The 14,847-nt window shown below is 45.8% G+C and overlaps 1 protein-coding gene across 3 annotated transcripts in view; it reads left to right on the top strand.

Moving 5' to 3' along the window:
* Window positions 1–14,847, top strand: part of LOC142761664 (uncharacterized) — a 146,698-nt gene that overhangs the window by 102,963 nt on the left and 28,888 nt on the right. For all 3 annotated transcript variants that reach the window (XM_075883854.1, XM_075883856.1, XM_075883855.1), the window contains one exon: window positions 107–152. The gene's annotated coding sequence lies outside the window, so the exon portion shown is untranslated. The remainder of the gene's footprint in view (window positions 1–106; window positions 153–14,847) is intronic.

Here is a 14,847-nt window from a genome sequence, read left to right on the forward strand (position 1 = left end):
AGAGTGTGCATAACGTTATCTGTTTTTTTTTTAAATTTGTGACATCTCTTCATAGAGCCCTTGCACGCACCCTAATGTAGAATCTTCTTTCCTTTTTGTTTTACAGGGGACATTCGGATTACACTGATGGACTAGAAGGAGTGTTCGTACAGGTTGGTCATTTTATCGTGCATTCCAGCGTATAATTCTTGATATATTTTTAAAGGATACTCAAATGTTTATTTATTTATTCATTTATTTATTTTGCATACTGCTGGCCCTTTTCGGACCCATACAGGAGTGGGTTGAACTTGAATACAGTTAACAAAAATTGAAAAATAAAGACATAAAAATGAAACCAGTTTTACAGAACAAGTGATATGATCACATTGAAAACAAACAAAAAATACAGGCATTATATTCAAGCGAGGTGATAATTGTAAATATAAAAAAAAGCACGATATGTTATAACATAAGTGTTTAGACAGAATGGTTCATGATTCAGAGTACTTTGTACGCTACTATGGGAGAGCATTTAGCCGTCCCGTGGGCCTCATACGTACGCTTGGGCGCAAAAGAAGGATATGCCGTGTGTGTAGAAAAGTAATTAACAATTAGGAGTACGATGTACTCTACAATGGGAGAGCATGAAGCCGTCCCGTTACTAACGTCAAGCACAAACAGCGCAGGCAGCGAATTTTCAGAAAACCTTCACCTATATTTCTAGAAAGAAGGTTCGCCTTGTCAAACCCTTCATGCTGCACAACTTTAATTATGCGTTTCGACTGTCGTCTAAAAGAGCTGTTTCGGCCAAGCGTCTCTGCAAATAGTTCGCTGGTTTACAAGGGTAGCTTTGCGTTGTCACTTATTCATAGCTAATCTAAAAATAGCGCGCGATGACCAACGATACGGACAATGTATTGCCACTCTCTTGTCAGTGTGCTTCGTGACTGCCTTTGGATTAAGTATGTGGCATGGTCTCCTGTTTCGCCCTGCACTCTCACATGCCTTATTTCACCAGCCTTCACAACTCTTTTAGAAGTAAGTAGTGCGTGGTAGTTAGTGCGCATCAACAGACCCGACAGCGCGTAGATAAACCAGCTGATACCGAAGTAGTATACGGTGTAATGTATTCTTCAACTATACGGATGCGAAACTTTTCAGCAGTGCGGTGATTCCGCCAGCCTAGAAAAATATTCAGTGCTGGCCAGATGGTTTTTTTCCCGAAAGAAAGATTGGACAACAGTCCGGTAAAACAACAACAAAAATTAATTGATATCGTTAGCACCAACGCAGTGTGGTCTCCATATGTGCCTCCTCACGTCCGTGTGTCCTCTCTCGCTACACCCAAACAGTTAACGTGACTCATCAGCAAGTTCACACTGCAACCCTTTTCGGTTAAATCCCACTCATCTAAAACGTTCTGGCTATGGAGATTGTGTGCATTGAAGTCACCACAGCAAGTATGTTTGGGTGCCCGCACGGTTCGTCTCGGCACGTGAAAACAATCTGTACAATGTCACTCATTGTCATGCAGAGTTCACCACACCTAAAACAAAAGGGGACAACGTAGCTCACTTTTTGCTAAGCGCTCAGAGACGTATGTATAGCACTTGTGGACTGATTCATAGGTCACACAGTGAGCACGATGCTAAGGCGTTTGCCTGGTGCAATAGGTAACACAGGTATGTCTCACAACCATCGTGCCTTCATGGGTTACGACCATAGCCTTTCCAGCGGCAGTTTTTCTTTTCAGATGCTCAATTGTGCGATTGAACTGGTCAGAGGTTGATGCTCGACTTTCCCAGTTTTATCACGCCTGCGACGTGGACATGTTTCGCTTCTGAGTGCCCTGAAGACACCATATGACACCACTCACTTTCTCTTTCTTTGTTTTTCTCCTCTTTAAGTACCAAAACGAAGTCCCAAGTACGCACAGGCAACGATAAAGTCGTTTTCACGCCTGCATTTCATTTTATTCGCATGCCCGGAAACTGCCTGGCGTTGTGTGCGCCACAGTGAATACCACATAGGCGCCAACTTGTAAGAACATATCGGCCTCGAAACTGGCTCACGGAGGTGCTTATGCGTCGGGATCTTGGGCGCGTACTTTTACGTACGTATATGCGAGCTGGCCGACATATAGCGCGACTTTCTCTGCTCAGAATTTCGCACAGGTTCGAGATCAGTTGATCAGCTGGCTCGTTCGGTCCTTAGTGTCGCCCGCGGCCCTTGTGACACGTAGATCTGGCAGAAACCGTCGCCGCATCGCGAGCAACCTAATAAAAACGAAAGGAAACGTGAAGGGGCCGTATAGGCTCTCTGTTCGACCGAGACACAACGCCGCGAGCGTTTCACAAAAGCCGCGCGTCGCGTATCCCGCGATAAGCAGTGCCTCGAGGAAGGTCTCCGCAGTCAGAATCCGCCAAATGGGGCACGCTACGACTGTATAACGGTCGCCTTGATTTGAAAAAAAAAAAGTAGGAGCAGTAGCGATTCGCCTATAAAACGAGAGAGTCGGCTCCTTTAGCAGCACGTAGTGGCTGAGCCCCATACCTATCCAGGCCCTGATGGAATTTTCTCTTTTTTTCCTTGTCTTAATCTTGATCGCTGTTAAATCGCTACGTAGTCGTTTTCCTTCTTCAGTGTAACGAGCTGCATACCGGTGTCGATTGTTTATGAACTCGACCGTTTGCGGTTCTGTCATTTTTTTTCTCGGTATTGAAGGCGCTCATACGCGCAGCACGCAGAATCTGGAAAATCTCTCTAGAAACAGATATACGCCTGGCACTCGAGTATGGCGCCCATGATTGCATCGGCTCAGTAATCTCATACCAGTCGGAGCTCGAATATGTAGTGAGGTCGGTTCGGTTTCACTGATATACTCGCTCGCTTTGTGGCTTGCTTCGACCTTGTGGCGAATAATCCCAGCTCCCAACCGTTCATGCGCGACACGTAAATCGGGACCATTAGTGCCGTCACCATTCGAGTGAAACAACTTTTATCAATATGAATGATGTGAATGTGATAAGGGCCTGGTTGATAAAACGAACTTTGAGATTAACAAATCGCAGAGGCTATATGGCATCGGGGAGTGTTTCGTTGACAGGAGGAATGTGAAGAGATTTGTCCTTTTCTCTGAGAGAGGGACAGACAAGGCCATTTGTTCCTTGGTGGGGTCAAGGGAAGGTTGAGCACGGGGACTAGCTCTTCCAACCGCTCCCTTCCTCAGATGAGGGCCCGACTTGAGGTCACTGGGGCGCCTTCGCCAAGCCCGGCTTCCCGGTCGCGTTTGTTGCGCCAGAAGAGACTATTAGTCAAGTAGAGACCGATTGTGGTTTCACTGGTTCAATTAGGTCGTGTGGTCGCATTATCTCTGATATCTCCGATATCTCGTGGCTGCATGTACGATTCTCGTATAGCTTTTAGCCTCGCACCGATTTAATAATAGAGTTATAGTGGTAGTACCTACTGAAGCAACCCTGGAACGCAATGGTATTGTCTCCTAATGAAGTAGCTCTGACTTAATTCTGATTTCCTGACATTCGTTCACGCTGTCGTAAGCATACAACGTCCAATAAGAGTTCCACCTTGAGGAAAACTAAAACCCTACCGTGCACGACTGAATCCTCGCTTCTTTACTCTATACGCCTCCGATCGACTTTCAGTCCTAGAGGCACTAGGTAGTGGTCACTGTCCTTCACAGCGACACGCACGCGAAAAGATGTCATTGACAAATTTCTAGTGCCACAGTCAAGAAAACTTGAATAATTATATCAGTCACCACTTAACTGGGCAGTTTACAACTCTCCACAAGAAACGAGTAGCTGTCAAGAATACAATTTTTAAGATGGTAGAATGTTTCAGCTGTCCCAGTGAACAAGTCACCCAGGGAGACTGTAAGCAGTGGGTCTCAGCTACGTTATAATACGGCCCCGAAAACTTATTGATTTATGATGGCGTAGTGTTTTCGAGACAATAACCATCATAGCGCAGGCAGCCTAGCCACAACTATGTTATGTGACGAGTGAATACGGGAGCTGTGAGGGCTCGGTTTTGGTGTGCACACCTAACGCAGCGGGTACGAAGTAATCAGCTTCAACGAGAAATTAAAGATATGAACAACTCAACGCGATCAGAATAATAATCACTAACGAGGCCTCATGTGCCAGAAGCACAATATGGATATCAGGGACGCCGTAGTGGAAGGCTCCAGAAATGAAGACCGTCTGATGTCCTTTGACAAGCAACGACATTGCAGCGAACTTGAACCTGTAGCGTTAGGCCTCCTTCGATATGCGAACGCCGCAGCCAGGATCGAACCCGCGACCTTTTCATCAGCAGCTGAGTACCGTAACAGCTGCACCACAGCAGCAGATCATAACCAGAATGCCACGTTGATCCACATGAGACGGCGACAGACAGGGGAAATGGGATCGTCTTTCTCTGAAATCAATTTTCCGTTGAGGCTTATAGCGGAAGAGTGATTTCAGTGTTTGTGCAGGCAGTGGGAAACATCCGTCTCATTTGGAAGTGCTTCCGTACTCTCCAAATCTCGAACTCAAAATTTCGCTTCACATCTTCATCTGCGAGCGTCTGAGGCAGTATACGTTACGCTGTATATGACAGCTCACGGGACGAGAGATCTCAGTCATGCCTCCTCAAACTACATCGGCACTTCGTCGCGAAGCATCTTGTCGAATCAGTAACGAAGGAACATCGAGTGGGTCAAGCTGAACGCGCTGTACATTCATTGTCACGCGACGGGGCCATTGCTGTATTCCACGCGGGCGCGCAGTGCCCTTACACATATTACTCCGTGAGATTGGTCACAGCCCGTTACTTGGATGCCATCAGCAGACTCACGTGGGCTTATCGAATCGCGGTGTCCGCCGGAAACGCAATGTGCAGGAAAACTGCACGGCAGGGCGACTATCTGGGGCGCATGAGAGGTCCTCGTGCTCAAAGTTTCCTTTCTTTCTTTCTTTCTTTCTTTCTTTCTTTCTTTCTTTCTTTCTTTCTTTCTTTCTTTCTTTCTTTCTTTCTTTCTTTCTTTCTTTCTCATCCAATTATCTCTCGTCGTCCTCGCAGAAGAAACGGGCCAGCGCATCCGGCATTTCGAAAATTGCGTTCTGTGATTTGGCTTGTAGAAAAAAAAATGATGTTCGCAGTCAAGAGGCTCCCTGCTGTGCTGCTTGGGCTGAGAATGAGTAAGTCTACCGTGGCTAATGTTACGGTAGCTTTGTATGTTTGGCATCTTCTGCTGGCTCATGCACTTAATGTGATTCTACCTTCTTCTGTCCTGTACATTCAGGGTCAGCGTATCGTTGTTATTATCAGTCTTATTCTATAAATAGCCGCTGAAGTTCTCCATTAAATCGCAAAGTAGGGCATAAGAAGCTGTCCGAAGAGTTATTGTTGTTCGAATCAATCTCCTTCCAATACCGACTTACATTACGTCATTAAGGGACAGTATTATACGTATTACGTGGCCTCAGGCGTTGCGAGTAATCGATTCGGTAGAATCCATGGCCGCATCCTCGTTTCAGTCAATGAACCGAAGAAATTCGTCGCATGCGATTAGAGTGTGCACTGCACTACGATCCATGTTTTTTGTAATGCGCAGCTTTAATGGTGCACGAGCACACGCAGCGGTGTTCTTCGTTACGACGATGCATCTTCATCTGTTACGTGTCCGTGCAATTCAAATAGGAGGACTCGTTTTAGCGAAATAATGAATGGATAGACATAACGTTAAACGATTGTTTGGGAGCAACGAAATTGGCCAAAAAAGCCTCGAAATTGGCCTCACACGGACTTTCCGTGTGCTCATTTTATTTTATTTTCACTACCCAATCCTTGGCCAATCAAACGGGGTGCGTTCGTGACAATAGATCTAAAACACTGCATCTGCAGCATGTTTGGGGGTCTTTTTAATGGAATGGTATAATTGCATTCAAACCAAACAAGAAGAACCTACAAAACGCAATGACTCACGAAACTACAGCCCACGAAAAAAAAATCCTCAATGAACCTCTCATGTCCTAAAGCAGCCCTTGCTTCTTTATTGGAACTATAACTCTTCTCCTTTCCTGTTATTCTTATTATTTTCAGCGTCTCCTTCTCAACGTAACCGCTTTTTCCTCGTAGACTCGCAGTAGCTATACTTAAAACGATCGGACCACTACGTGGCTTGTGTCGCCTACGTACACTGCAATTGGGTCCAGCGCTCTCTGCTCACTATGCAGGCGTCTCGTGTACTAGAATTGAAGACCTGTCCGCTATTCGGGTCGCTCGATGTACCGAAACAAGCGAGAGACACGCGTCAGCTGTACATACACGACAGTGACGTGTGCGTTATCTTTGTGTATGTACACGTCAGCCGCTGTTTGTAGCAGTATGATTATTACGCGCTGCTCCGATAACGAAGGATCGCGCTCCATGTGAGCAGCATGCTATTTTTCCTCCGTTTGCATCTTGCCTTGTCCTTTGGAGCAACAACGTATAGTGACGATGTAAGGAAGTAAGCGCGAACATTGAAGTCTGCAGCTAGTAGCTGCCCACTGCTACATCGCTCTCGTGTAGAAATGAGCGGCTCTTTACTTTGGAGTTGCTGGCCCACACGGGTGCACTGGACTTGAAACAGTTCCCTGACGATGCCCTTAAACGCGATCGAGTGAACATAATGAGGATCGACTTCTGGTGCTGTTAGATAAGTATTCAACTTATAAGTTGAACGATTTTCGTCTAGAAGTCGTTGAGCGCGAAGTTGTTTAGCAACTTTTCTTCAGACACAAAAACGGGAACACGTAACCTCTAACTTCGAACTAAGCTTGTTAGACTAGGGCTTTGAGTCACAATTTATGTCGGCAGTGTAACAAATCTGACACACGTGCAAACAGAGATGCATCAACATATGACAGTTATTTCCTCGTTAGAGGTATACAGCTTTTGAATTCTGATCTCGCTTGCAAATAGCTGTCGTCTGTGTTTCTTCTTACGCCCGTTGCAGTATGCTTCTCCGTTTAACGCCGTGAGAGAATTAGGCGAACACGTTAGAATACAACCCTTGTTTTGCATAAGGGCACACATCTAGCTTGTTCCTTTCGCGTACATACTCAGAAACAAAATGAGCTTAATTCCTCTTTTAAGGAATCGGTATAAGACCAAGATGGAACGTGTCCTCACAGTGGTTGTTGAACGTCCATTGTGCACTTTTTCGCAAGAAGGGGAAGGATTGAATGATACAGCAACAAATTGCGATGCCACATGAAGAACGGCAAGCATCTCGAAACTTGCAGCGCACACCTCAAACAAAAAGCACGCATGAAATGAGCATATACAGGACGAGCGCGGACCAAAAACTGGCACAGCCCGAATTTGGAAGCACGCTGTTCAAACTGAAACAAACACGCACGAAACGAACGCACAGGTTTGCACAGGACGAGCGCTAACAACCGTCACAAATCTCACTTCGTGTGAGAGCAGCGTGCTCCTTTCGTAAACGCAGCCGCGGCAGCGAGTGAATTGACGTTCGTGCTCTCTTTGACTCTGTAACTTTAAAGCAACCTTGCCCAGGAAACGCAAGAGGCACAAAGTGCCCTAATCGCAATATAAGCACGTGTCCGAGTGAGCCAGCACGCTAGAAAACATCTATACGCTATATGCACTTTGGCCACGCGATGTGGAGCCGCACACCCATAGCAACGCGGGTAGGGCGCGGCACGAAGACAATTAGAGCGAGTGCGCCCAATGCGCGCTTGTATTAAGGCATCTCACTACTGGTGACTAAAACGCGCTGAAATTGCCGAGCTCAGAGGACCGTACAGTTTATAAATGGTTCATTGTTACCAGTTGAGAGGAGGGATGTTCTGTGGCTAAGTGGATAGCGTCCCGCACTGAGAAGTGTGAGGTCACTGGTTCGACATCCCATGCATTGCGGAACTTCTCTTTCTCTGTTTTGTCTTTTGAATCTGTATATATTTTACAGCGTCATATCCGTGACGAAATTACGTCAGCGGAGCCGTGATGGACTCCTGCATAAAGCACTTTTGTGTAAAAAAGAGAACAGGTCTTGCTCTTTTTATATCAGTCTGTATTTACCAGGTATGTGACTCTGGCTCAAGAGAATTGAAGCATCTACTCTCTTTCGGGTGTCATGCAACTAATACCATTGTTAGGCCTATAAACCTAAAACTAAGCATGCGACCAACTGTGTAGGCGTAATGGTTGAGGTGCTACGCAAGAATGCACGAAATCTCGGGTTTCAGTAATACACTGGCGGCACTCCGCGCTGTGGTAAAGTTCAAATAAAGTAACATCAATTCAGTTAGATGGCGTAAGTTAAAGAACCTCAGGTGGTCAAAAACTAAGCCACAGTTCCACACTACGTCACACACCGTATATCGCGGCTTTAGCACGTGAAATCAAGGAAGTGTTATTATTTTTTCGACTAGTGAGTCCCACATTCAAGAAAACCTGAGATTGTGTATTCTGTGAGCCTCCTCGTGCCATCAACTGTCTGGTAAATAAAGTCAGAGAGAAAGAAATAAAAAGAAACAATACATGCGTACAGGGCATACTTTGCAAACGCTGGCATAGACATGCATGCACATGCACACACGACTGGAATAATACACAGTTAATAAAAGAGCGCGGAAGGTATAAAAAAAAACAGAATTGATTTAAACCAGAACACATATGTATTATATAAGGACGTAGTAACCTAAAGCTGCTGTGTTTGGGTTGTGGGCGCAAGATAACGTCGACCCCACGTGGCCCCTACCCTGCGTGACTAGTTTGTTCGCTTATGTCTCCTTCGGAACAAAGTCATCGCTGTCTTTCGAGAGGCTGTGGGGACCACAAGACGACACTCACTACTATCTTCCCCACCACAACTCCAGCCCTAAAATCTCAAACCCCATCTAACACCGACGTGCGGGCAACAGGCTGTCGCTTGTTCGAGGCAATTTTGGCAGTCGAAGCACGCACGCGAACTCCACTCCCATGCAGCGAGCACTGCACTGCCGCTCCCACTGCCCGCAGCGACCGCCGAAGAAGACACGCGCGTTCTCTGGTGCTTATTGTTTTTGTCCGCAAACGCACGCCTTGCTGAAAATGAAGGCGATAAGGGGACGAAGTAGAAGAGTGCTTGGTGTATAGACACCGCCCACGTTCGACTCGCTTCTTTGCCTGGCGGCGTGCGCCTGCGCTCCGAAGAAGAGACGCCGACAAGAGAGATACCCGCACCACCCCTGTGATTCGTGCGCGCCGCTTCCTCTTCTTTCTCCGTCGTATAAACACGGTGGTCTAGTCTTCGCTATCGAGGACAACGCGAACGGCGAGAGCCACGCGAAATCAGGTGGCGCGTCTACTTTTTTTTTCCTCGACGCGTTCTTTCCTGGATGCGCGTTCTCTTGAAGAAACAAAACAGGAACGCAAGACTACTCAGTTGTGGACATTGAGAGGATGCTAATTCAGCTCCGCAACCCAACAGCGACCGCCGCTTCCACTCAAGAAACCGGTCGTGTAACGATGATGCTTTGAGCGCAGTTCTTATAGTTAGAATCTGTCTAGTCTTATAATAGCGCTTCTCTCTTTCAAGTCTGGCCCTTTCGCGTTGGGCGTGGTACTACGCGATAGGTATAGCTGTGTCATGCTTCGATGTTGGCGGTTAATGTAGCAGTCTGTCCTACGCTGCGCCCACGTACGATTTCGAAAAAAGAATTATCTGCGGCCAGGTTGTGAAAGAATTGTACGAGAAGGTAGTTATAGGCGTTGCTTCTCGGACGATAAGTTCTCCGTACCACTACTTCAATTTCAGCACGAGGAGTGTGTGCGTGTTTCATGCTGTTTAGACCAAGGAGGTTAAAGAAAAAAAAATCTTAAAGTGGAAATTATTGCCCAGGAGTGAAGCCGTGCCTATGTCGAAATGGCGGCTTGGGCGGCCATCTTACTAGGGGCAGGATAAAGTACATATCAGCGTTGTGTTTAGAAAACGTGGTTAACGATTTTAAGTACTAGGTACTCTAACTCTACTATGGGAGAGCATAAAGCCGTCCTGGAGGCCTGAAAACCCAAGAGATATCAGCGTTCAGCGATTAGGACAGGGAAGTTTATTGCAAACTGGTAACAACATTTCTGGTGAGTACAACTGTCTGGTGTAACAAAATCACTTCAGTGACGTGTACAAACAAGAGAACGTAGACACGATGTAACACACAGCACTACAATAATCTCACAGATCACGAATCACTTAAGAAAACAAAGAGAAAAGGAACGGCAAAAAGCATCAAGTTTTAACAAATAAAGAGCGTTTCCTCGCTCACCCCAGAAGTTTGATGTGGAAACTTTTTTGGGTAACATAGTGCACCCAATGCGTCCTAGTGCCACTATTTTTCAGCGATAAGCCTTTAATTGAAGGCAAAGTTCTTTGGAGATTTAGTAACCCATTTCTGAGTGTTATTTCGTCGGTAACAACCATCTTTTAAGATCAAGTTAATGTAGCATATACACTAACATATCAAAACCACTTGATTTCTAAGTGAGCCCTACTAGAAAAGAGCATGTTTCGAACCAACATCTTGGCAGGGCAAAAGATGGCTTCACTTTTGCTGGCAAGGCGTTGCGGGAGCTTCCATTCCAGCATTTTTTCTTTAAGGCTCATTATTTAGACATGCAGAATGGTGTGCAAATTCGGGAAAAAATGGGGAGAAAAAGTAACAACTCGCTACATGTAGACCCCTTCATGAATGTGCGGCTACTAACGGAAGACGTACTCTGGATTTACGGCTGTACACAAGCGCCCGAATTTTGCATAACACGTAGGACCACCGCAGTGCTATGCTACCCTACATATGTGTGACGGGACGTCGATTTCCCGAATGCTTTTAGGTCGACTGAACCATGTTTATATCCCTTCAGTCCTCATCGCGCACGTCTGGCATCCCAAGGCAAACCATTTTGACACACATTAAGGCGAAAGCATTACATTGCTTCTATGTAACAAAAACGAAAAAAAACAACAACGGTGCGTTCAGTGACGTGGACCCATATCGGAGGTGCTGCAACAACGAGTAAAGTTCGGAGCATTTCCCAGAGAGGAGATAAGAATGTGTTTTAGATTATTGGAGCATTAGTTTAATAAAATGTGGACTAAGGTGTTTGCAGCATCTAGTCTGTGCCTATGTGTAGGCGCTCGCAAGAGAACAATTATTGAAAGGTAACTATGCAATGACTCTGAAGATCCAAATAATTCATTTATTCTCTCGCAACAGCATGCACTTTCGCGCAATAAATCTGAGAAATATGTAGAACATGGACAATATATATATAGCAACTTCATAGAGACTTGGCACAGACAATTTATAAACGAAATTAACAATTAAGGCCTTTGGGGGCCGAACTCACGTTGAAGCTCTGCTAGGTTTAGCTATGGTGGCAGGTACACGTAAGTGTTTTTGTTATATGAAAAATGTGAACGTTGAATAGTTCACCTGAGACTGATAAGTACTTCCACTAATGCCTACCGACCACAGGTATAGTGTGGTATATTATGTTGGCCGTAGGTATCGCTGGTTAATGAACCTTAATCAAGCAGTCTCGCTTTAGTAAAGTAATAAGGCACAAACGATACGAACACAATAAAAGACATAGACCAAAACATGCACTGACTAGCCCAACACGACATTTTACTTCAAGGAGGTTTGGATCGAGAAACTATTCTCTTACAAGATTTCTAACAGGGGTTTACTGCATATCTCCCTGGTCAGTGAACTCAACATACTACGATTCGCCTTTGCATACTCTTGCGACACTGCTCTTCACACTTGCGACCTTTAAAATGCAGCCTAGAGAAAGGTGGAGACACTTTGCGAAAGGTCAACAGAACCGCTTTTGTACTTCAGCAGATGTGATGTTTGGCTTCTGTGTAGAAGAGTTTAAGTTTAATTTTACGACGGTCACATTTTAATTCCGTCCACAGCGGTGCAGCAATATTCAAGCGCGCGCTCGGGACCGATAAGGTGGTCAAAGTTAATGCGCAGCGGCCCACTGCAGCGTACCTTGTGATATATCGAGGTTTTTGTTCGTAAGACCCTAGGATGCCAAATTAAGCTTGAGTTTAATGATATTCTTGAAAGTTAATTTAGGCACAGTTTTGCCATTACCGTTCCACAAGAGATTGTGCCATATTCGAGATGGTGAACTGAAAAAAACGTAAATAAGGGGTGTGTCGAAAAAAAAAAGAAAAGCCAGACAATCTATACGCCTAGCATGACTAGATGGCGTATGCCTTCTTTTGCTTGCCATTCAATTGTACTAATCTGATTGCCCCCCCCCTCCCTCCCTCCCTCTCAAAAAAAAACTGCATCTAACATATTTTGTACCGCCTCAGGAATCGCAAATTTGTGCACCTCCCGTACTTTCGCAGTGGTTCTGGGACCAGTAGAGCTTTGACAAAACGAAGATTTCATTCAATGACATCATCATGTAGCACCCAGTTACTTATTATGTGGTCACAATATTTGACTATCTGTTAAATCAGAATGATGTCACCATATAATGATGATTTTTGAAATTTGCTTAACTAGATTGCAATGGCGGGTGAACTTACGCGGCATATTGTATGAACAGCAGCACCGACGACTACGTTACTGCTTGTGACTGTAACAGTGCAATCGCACGAAAGCCACGCGGCTGGTGTCCACGGCGTCTGTGCATGTCTCTATACAACAACAGGGGCCCCTATCTCGTCGTCAGCACCGGTATTCGCGCACATCACGTAACAGCCACAGCCGAGGAAAAGCGCTCGCAGGAGGGGGAGGGGCGTGAGACGCGGAAGAAATGCGGAAGCCATTTCCCGAGCAGCAGTGGGGTACGTCGGCTCGCGCGGCGTTGTTTTTTGCGGAGAAGCCGTGGCTGTTGTGCCTGCTGGCTCCACGCGTGCCGAGTTTGGACACGATCGAGCGTGAGCCAGCGGTGGGTCCCGAGAAACCGCGGCGATTTTTCTCTCCGAGCACCGCTACCGTGCTCGGTGTTTCGCTGTTTTGTGCTCCTTCCGTAAAGATGGGAATTCGTGTATTGTTGTGAGAGTGCTAAAGGAAAAGGGAAAATGCCACCGAGAGTTGGGAGAAACTCTTGCAAGATAGATAGATAGATAGATAGATAGATAGATAGATAGATAGATAGATAGATAGATAGATAGATAGATAGATAGATAGATAGATCTAGATAGATAGATAGATCTAGATGAATAGATAGATAGATAGATAGATAGATAGATAGATAGATAGATAGATAGATAGATAGATAGATAGATAGCATAACATTCATACTGCACATTCATCGCAATTATTCGTTCATTCCTCAAACAAGCTTTAACAGCAAAAAGGTATGGTTATGGCCAGGTTGGTTCATTATTATATGCATGAAACAGCTATTATACGAAAGGAATCGAAATAACATCGAAGTGGTCTCTGCTGTTCCACTTCAAGTTTTATAGCGCCTGCATAATGCAGATTGTACGCTTACACACGGATATTATATATCCAGAGGATGCCAGTCATCTCTGTTGGTGGTTAATCAGACGCTTACGGAAGCCCGCTCGTATTGCTTCAAAGACGTCTATTCATATGCGGGGTCCAAATTCAGTTTTCATGGTATAGTTGAGGAGCAAAGATACCGCCGTAGCTCTTGTTGCGTTGCGTGCGGTTCTACAGATTTCGCCATAAGATCTTGAAAACACGTTCTGCTGAGGCTATTATAGGTGTGCATCTTTTTAGCTGTTCAGAGGAGGCATTGACACATGTTCACACAACAGCAGTTCAGGCGACAGTACAAGAAAGCACGTGTTCTGGAGAGTATGCCATCTTGCGTATGGTTTCGTTCAAACCGGTTATGTTGTCAGCCAGCAAACAGAAGTGGAACAGTCTTCATTATACGTTTCCGAACACACCGCGTGCAAAACACGTGGCGCGAACTGTCGGTCAAGTCCCAAGGAGAGGAGCAGATGGCAGACTATGATACAACGTACTCGCCCTAACAAGACTTTCACGAGATGACATAAACTGATCCAGTTGCCAGACGACTAAGGTATGCGTACATCTTAAGAGTGAGTCAACATATACTTCATTGCGTACGAGTAAACCACAATGAAAGCACTTGCGACTCTCATGAAAAATAAGAGGCTTTATCAAGACCTCTGGCTCCCTCAAACGTTTGGCACACTTCTTCCCTGGCTCTCTGTCATATCAGTGTACAACTGCGAGCAAAGGCTTTTGCGAGATGCCAAGCTTTCGAGACAGCTTAACTCCGCTTTCTCTAGGTGCATAACTTCCAGTTGAACTGTAGTGGTTAGTGTGACCAGTATAGTCATATCTTTTACGCGAGAAGTGTCTTCTACAGCCTGAGCAAACATTCGTATTCGCAGCGGAGCTCACGTTCTGTGAACTTTCGGTGGCTCTTTTATGTGTGCATTCCACCTTGCCCCCCCCCCCCCCCCCCCCTCGTCTTTATTTCCCACGTCGTATAGCAACACTGCCGGTGGTGTTCTCGCATTCCATGCGCGTCATTATAGGGCACGCTGCCGTGCTGTGTTGTGCCGCACCACATTACCCTTTCCGTCCTCACACCCTCCACCACTGCCCACGTACCCCTAGCCTTCTCCATTAGCCTCCTCATACCCCACGGACGACGCGAAGGCGATGTGGGTTTTCTTGTTTATTTTTCTCAAATGGAAGAAAGAAAGGGCAGCTAGCCGACCACCCCGTGCGCTGAAAGGCACACACAGGCGCCTTCAAGAGCGTAGTGCACCGTGAATAGCCGCCACATGGCCGCTTAAGCCGCCGTGTATCTATATAGCGCGTGCAC

This window comes from Rhipicephalus microplus, unplaced genomic scaffold (genome assembly GCF_043290135.1).
Source record: "Rhipicephalus microplus isolate Deutch F79 unplaced genomic scaffold, USDA_Rmic scaffold_21, whole genome shotgun sequence".
In the NCBI taxonomy this organism is placed as follows: domain Eukaryota; kingdom Metazoa; phylum Arthropoda; class Arachnida; order Ixodida; family Ixodidae; genus Rhipicephalus; species Rhipicephalus microplus.